The sequence below is a fragment of the Marmota marmota genome, unplaced genomic scaffold (assembly GCF_001458135.2).
Source record: "Marmota marmota marmota unplaced genomic scaffold, marMar, whole genome shotgun sequence".
NCBI lineage: Eukaryota > Metazoa > Chordata > Mammalia > Rodentia > Sciuridae > Marmota > Marmota marmota.
Window position 1 is genome coordinate 32827103 of NW_025999932.1, and position 6306 is coordinate 32833408.

The window sequence follows — 6306 nt, forward strand, 5'->3', positions numbered from 1 at the left end:
TCCTGAATTTTTTTTTTTTTTTTTTTTTGGAACTGGGAATTGAACTCCGGGACACTCGACCATTGAGCCACATCCCCAGCCCTATTTTGTATTTCATTTAGAGACAGGGTCTCACTGAGTTGCTTAGTGCCTTGCTGTTGCTGAGGCTGGCTTTGAAGTCACAGTTCGCCTGCCTCAGACATTTTCCTCAGTCTCCCAAGGCATCGCGATTAAGGCATGTGCCACCGTGCCCAGCAGTGCCTAAGTCTTTGATCCACTTTTAGTGCAGAGTGAGAGATAGAGGTTTAATTTCATTTTGTTGCATGTGGATTTCCATTTTCCCCAGCATCACTTGTTGAATAGGCTATCTTTTCTCCAGTGAATGTTTTTGGCACCTTTGTCCTATATAACTGTATTTGTGTGGGTTTGTCTCTGTGTCTTTTATTTTGTATCACTGGTCTACATGTCTGTTTTGTTTCCATTACCATGCTGTTATAACTTTAAAGTATACTAAGCTATGTAAGACCCATATGTACTTTGGCTAATAGAATTGCATCAAAAATGTGTTCCCTAAGTCTGATCCTATATACCAAGGATCATAAACTCAAATGACTGCAGAAGACTAACAAAAAACATAAAGGTTTGATAGGAACAATAGGTACTGAGCCATATGGATCTATTCCAAATGTAATGTGCACTTAGCTGTACTGTGTAGAACAACCCCCAAACTCCCAGAGCCACTTGCCACCAGCATACATCTCTGCTCTACACATCACCATCTCTATCACCATGGAAGCTACCAGAAAGGTTAATAACAATGAGCAATGTTGTATCTGTAAGTATTAAATCCTGAAAGAGTCAGTAGTGAGGTTTCTAATGCAGGATCTCTGATTCAGAATGTCACATGTTACAGAAAGTAATGGTGAAGGAACATGTGAGGATATTCACATATTTTTATTCCAATGGCTTCTTTAGTCCCACTTGATAAGAATCTTTAATTAGCCTTTTTTAACCTCTGCTTTTACTAGCAGCAGTAAATTTCATGAATTGCCTTGTCCTTTGAACAGACAAGCCTTAAAATAAGAACAACGCAAGAATCTAAGTGTGTAAGTTCCTGCATTAAGAGCTTTTATGAGTGCAGTTAATGGAATCTACAAATATTAGTGCAACTGGAAAGTATTACCAATCTGTAATATTTTTAAGCAAACATGAATTCATTCAACAAATATTGTTTGTGTACCTGCTGTATGGCAGATATTTATTCTAGGTTCTGGGAAATCAGGAAAAACTCATTGAGAAACTCATTAAATGAGTTTATTAATTCAATTATTTGTAGTTTAAACAATAAATATCAAAAAAATAACTTGCATGGGCTCAAATTAGGTAAGTTTTGTAAAACTACATCTGTAACTGTGTTTTTCCACAGTCTCTCAAAAACCACTGGGGTTACCTTGGGCCTGTGCGTGTCACCTCTTTGTGTTAATTTTGTGAGTTTTAAGAGAAACAACTGAATTCATCCTGAATGCTGAATGCCTTATTATAGAAATAAAATGGGGGCTGTAATTGCAACAAACTTAGAAAATGGCAATATGCTGCATAAATATAAAAGAAGATTATCAATCACTGTTTCTTGCTTTGGTTAAGAATGATAGAGAATTATAAATGAAAATTTTTATATATCCAAGATCAACAACATCAAATTGAAAATAACATTACTATTTTAATGGTAATTAAGCAGTATTTCTGAATTCATATCATGGCAACTTGTGATGCAATTTTTAGACAATTAAGATGTCACACTGGTTTTAATCCTTTCAAAGAGTCTCAGAGAATAAGCCACATCTGACAATTAGTAACATTTTACAACAACCAAAAATTCTCTTCTATCACCTTATTTATTGTTAGGGCAAAACATGAAAAATTAAGCATTAGAGGAAAAACAAATATCATCTAATACTATTAAAGAAACCGAAGAGATAAATATTAGTTAAATATGAATCTAGGACAAGAATTCACAAAATAGAATATTGTAGAACAGTAAAATTAAAAAAAATTAAGGAAAAGACAATTTTGTTCTTTTTTAAATCACATTTTTTATCATGCATTGACTAGTCCATTCAATTTGTCAAAATTAAAGTATTTCCAGTAAATACGGAAATTACTTTTTTCCTTCTTAGTGACTAGGCATTTTACTTACCATTTGGCGGCATCATGTTTCAGTTTGAAGTATATTTTCACTCCATGTTTAAACTGTAAATTAATATGAATTATGTCATTATTCTTTCTGATTTTATTTTTATAATTTATTTTATTTTTAAAACAAACTAGTTTCTTTTCTAAATAACATGCTAAGTTATCCACATGTCTCCTATTTTTTGTTGATTTTTAAAATTCTTCCTTTACTGACATTTTAATTTTCTTATAACATTAAAACTTTATTTCTTAAAGGCCTTGGGTCATTATTTGGCATTATTACAAATAATACTTTGTTAAGGGAGAGAAACTAATCACAGGGTAGTGTGGATTTATATGCTATTTGCTTCTTGCATAATTTAACTTCTGCTACAAAATGGATTAATTTATAAGATAACTCTCCGATAGATTGATGTGAAAGTAAAGTAGTAAATGAAGATTTAGGTAGAAGAATTTTAGAAATGAGAACTACAATCCATACTCCCATCCCACTGCCCAATGTGGTGTAGCATAAAGTGGTGCATGTCTTCAATTCACAATGGCACATCTTCAATGGATTAATTTTTTGGGGGGGATGGGTACTAGGGATTGAACTCAGGGGCACTCGACCACTGAGCCACATCCCCAGCCCTGTATTTGATTTAGAGACAGGGTCCTACTGAGTTGCTTAGAGCCTTGCTTTTCCTGAGGCTGGCTTTGAACTTGCTATCTTCCTCCCTCAGCCTCCCCAGCTGCTGGGATTACAGGCATGTGCCACCACTGTGCCTGGCTTTCAATGGATTAATTTTATAGAGCTGTTCTGATGTGAGAATGATCTCTTCTTGCCAAATTTATCTATATCTCCACATTTAGAAATATGATTCATTTTTTTAATCCTAAATATTTATTGTTGGATAATAACAGACTATACATATTATTTTTAAAAATTTACATCATATTCTACCTTTAATATTAAGAAACTAAAACCAAATTATCACCATGTGAAATTACTTCAATATATATTTCATGTCTACACAGTGAGTTAAGAAATCATAGTTAATTAGATAATATCTGTTCAACAGGTAAATTCAACGCAGATATGACAGTCATAAATACATTCAGATATAGCCATGTTGAATTAGCAATTCAAATACAATGAGTGCTATAGCTATCGATGACACAATTTCTCAGGAAGTTAAGTAAATCCAATACACAATTTTTACTCTCTTCTATACTGAACATACTATTGTGAATCCCTTAGTACCCTGCCCACTAAAATTTATGTATCATTCTCAGTCATTTGTTGTAACTGTTTTATTTCTTTTAGTTTGGAGGATTTTTTTAAGATGAGCTCTTTTATTGAAATGTAACACACATAAAGTACACAGCTTGACAAGCTTTCACATAGTGAACATACGATAAGCACCCTTTAGTTCAAGAAACATTATGGAATCAAGGATGCTCCTCTTTTTCCCCATCCGAGTCGCTATATAGGTAAATAGTGTGTGTGTGTGTGTGTGTGTGTGTGTGTAACAACAAAATCAGGAGAATAAGCATTTCCATCTAATCTTTTTCATGTATTGGAAACTTCTCACTCTTCTGGTCATTTTGAAATATATCATAGATTATTTTAGTAAATAGTTAAAACACTGTGCTAAAGAATAACTAAACATTATTCCTCCACTGAGTTTGGTGCCTCTTACTGAACTTCTTTGCATTCTTCCTCATTCTGCCTTTAGCAATCTTTAGCAATCATTATTCCCTTTCATTCTTCTACAAAATCAACTTATTAGTTCAACAAATGAGTGAGATTATGTGGTATTTGAGATCTTGATCAATTTTAAGTCATTACTATAATCACTGCCCCAGTGATATCAGTGCCTTTTAGTGTACTGTGAGTAAAGATAATAGAATAAAATAACCAATTATTTACTCAGACATATAGCAACTTATTATGAATTGATCAAAGCATAATTTTATAACATGAAGTATTTGAAATAGAAGATCCTAAGATTTACCCCACTGTGATCTCTTTAGGATGACATAATTTGACTATCAGGTGGTCTTAGTCATAACAATACATACAACCATACAAGGTGAAAAAGTTTAAGAAGGTGAATTTTTTTGGCATCCAAATGTTGCATGTTTTCTATTTTACTTAAACCTTCCTAAATAAATAATTATTAAAACGAATTTTAGTCCTCAAGTCTTATAATCCTCACAGAAATTTCATTTCCTTCTAATTCCATTCTGATAATGAGAAATTCATATGCTTTTGCAAATAGAATATCAGTATGTTTCACAATGAGATCTAATATGGTCACACTGAACTTGCGCAATCATTTCTGTCTCTACATGATATGAATTGGATCTCTTCCAAACCCATTGGGCCATTTATCCCACTTCTTGTCTTAAAATGTTACATTTGCCAATTATCTTCTAAAATTTCTGTTTATATCCATTAAATATATTGTAGCATTTTAGCTTTTCGGTAAATTAGAAAGTCCTTGTTTTGCTATAAAATTTGAAAACTGAAAATGCCTTAGGAATGTTTTAAAAACTAAAAAATTATGAATGAATCCATTTATAAAAATCCATTTATAATTTCCTTTCTTATGAAAAAAATCAGAAGGCTCTAGAAATTATGCTGACATTGAGAATACACATGTAAGAGGATAGAGCTAGAGAATTGAGATGAGAAAGAATTCTAAATATTTTGAAATAGATACTTTTCGATATGTTTTGAGAATATAATATTGTATGTTCATTATGTGAAAGCTTGTCAAGCTGTGTACTTTATATTTCTTTTGTTATTTTGACATATGTACTCCAAAGAGGAATATGAATTTTAGTACTTAAGTTAACCTCCTTGGATATGATTTTACTATTTTATATAATACAATAGAAATTCACTAATAAAAGTGTATTTTTCTCTTTAGTATTTGTCACATTTTATACAGGAGCAGAAACCAACCTATGAATAACTGAATGTATTGTTTTACTTAAAACATGTAATATTTATTAAAAATAAAGACTAGATATGTATACTAATCTCTCCATTGTTATTTGGCTAGCTGATGTTATCAGTAGGTTCATCTTTACTGCCATTCTCAAACATCATAGTCATGCCCACAAATTTTGTAGTTTTAGTTATGAAAGGTGTAACTATTGTCCCCCTAATCTATCAATATTTGCTTCCATCTCTGTATATGGCAAGACCTACAATTTTGAAAGTGAAGATAATGTTCCTGCAAATTTTGGTCAAAATCAGAACTCTCCTTTGGAAGATCTCACTACAGAATATCAGCTAAAAATTTGGCAAAGATGAAACTGGTCTTCAGCACCCCCACTATATTTTCTTGCCTGCTAGTCTCTTAGACATCTCACCTTAACATCTAACTCATATTCTAGGCAAGGGATCTACCACTGAGCCACAACTCCAGCCCCCTAACTCATATTCTAAAGATAACTACATCTCTCCATTAATTTAGTGCCTACCTTTTTTCTGTTTTGTTTATTCATTGCAATATTTCTTAAAAAGCTAGTTACAATTATTTTGAAAGTAATGCTTATTTTATAGAGAGGTTTACATTTGTATGAAGTTTAGAGGACAGCCCTCTTGCCTCATTATACAAGCATTACCAACTGTTAACTAGTGGGCTGGCGCCTACCTGTCTTACTGGTTTTGAGATCCCCCAGAGTTTAGCTTAGTGACTGGCACCCAGAAAGGATTCAAAGTTCATCGTTAAACTGAAGAAATGCAGCTGATGATTGGCAATCTAGAACTCCAGGTTTATTTTTATTAATGAACTACTAACATCTTCTATTCAATCTTTTCAGCTGGAGTCAAAATCGCTCAAGTACTGGGATCTTTTCTTTCTTAAACACCTGAGCATGAGACTTCACATATACTATTTGTCCTTGATAACTCTCTTATTTGTTGAAATTTAATAGAACTCAGTATTGGAAAGTAAAATATGAAGAATAAAATAAGAGGAATAAAAAACGTACAGTAGGATTGGGATACTGGAAAGGCAAAAGAAAATGTTTGACAAAGTAAGGTTAAGAGTCCAGTTTCTTGAGCATCTTTGGAGCTTTCCGGTGTGCAGGTTGCCTAGCAATTTTGGGAAAGGCCCCGCCCACCACCGCCCCTGC

General features: G+C 32.9%; 1 long non-coding RNA gene across 1 annotated transcript in view; it reads right to left on the minus strand.

Annotated features, from left to right (window-relative positions):
- The window catches only part of LOC125616137, a 114899-nt gene extending 108638 nt beyond the window's left edge, over positions 1-6261 (minus strand). The window contains exons 1-2 of the long non-coding RNA XR_007346762.1: positions 5823-6261; positions 2177-2229 (exon numbers count right to left, since the gene is read on the minus strand). This is a non-coding gene — a long non-coding RNA (uncharacterized LOC125616137). The remainder of the gene's footprint in view (positions 1-2176; positions 2230-5822) is intronic.
- Between the last annotated feature and the right edge of the window lie 45 nt (positions 6262-6306).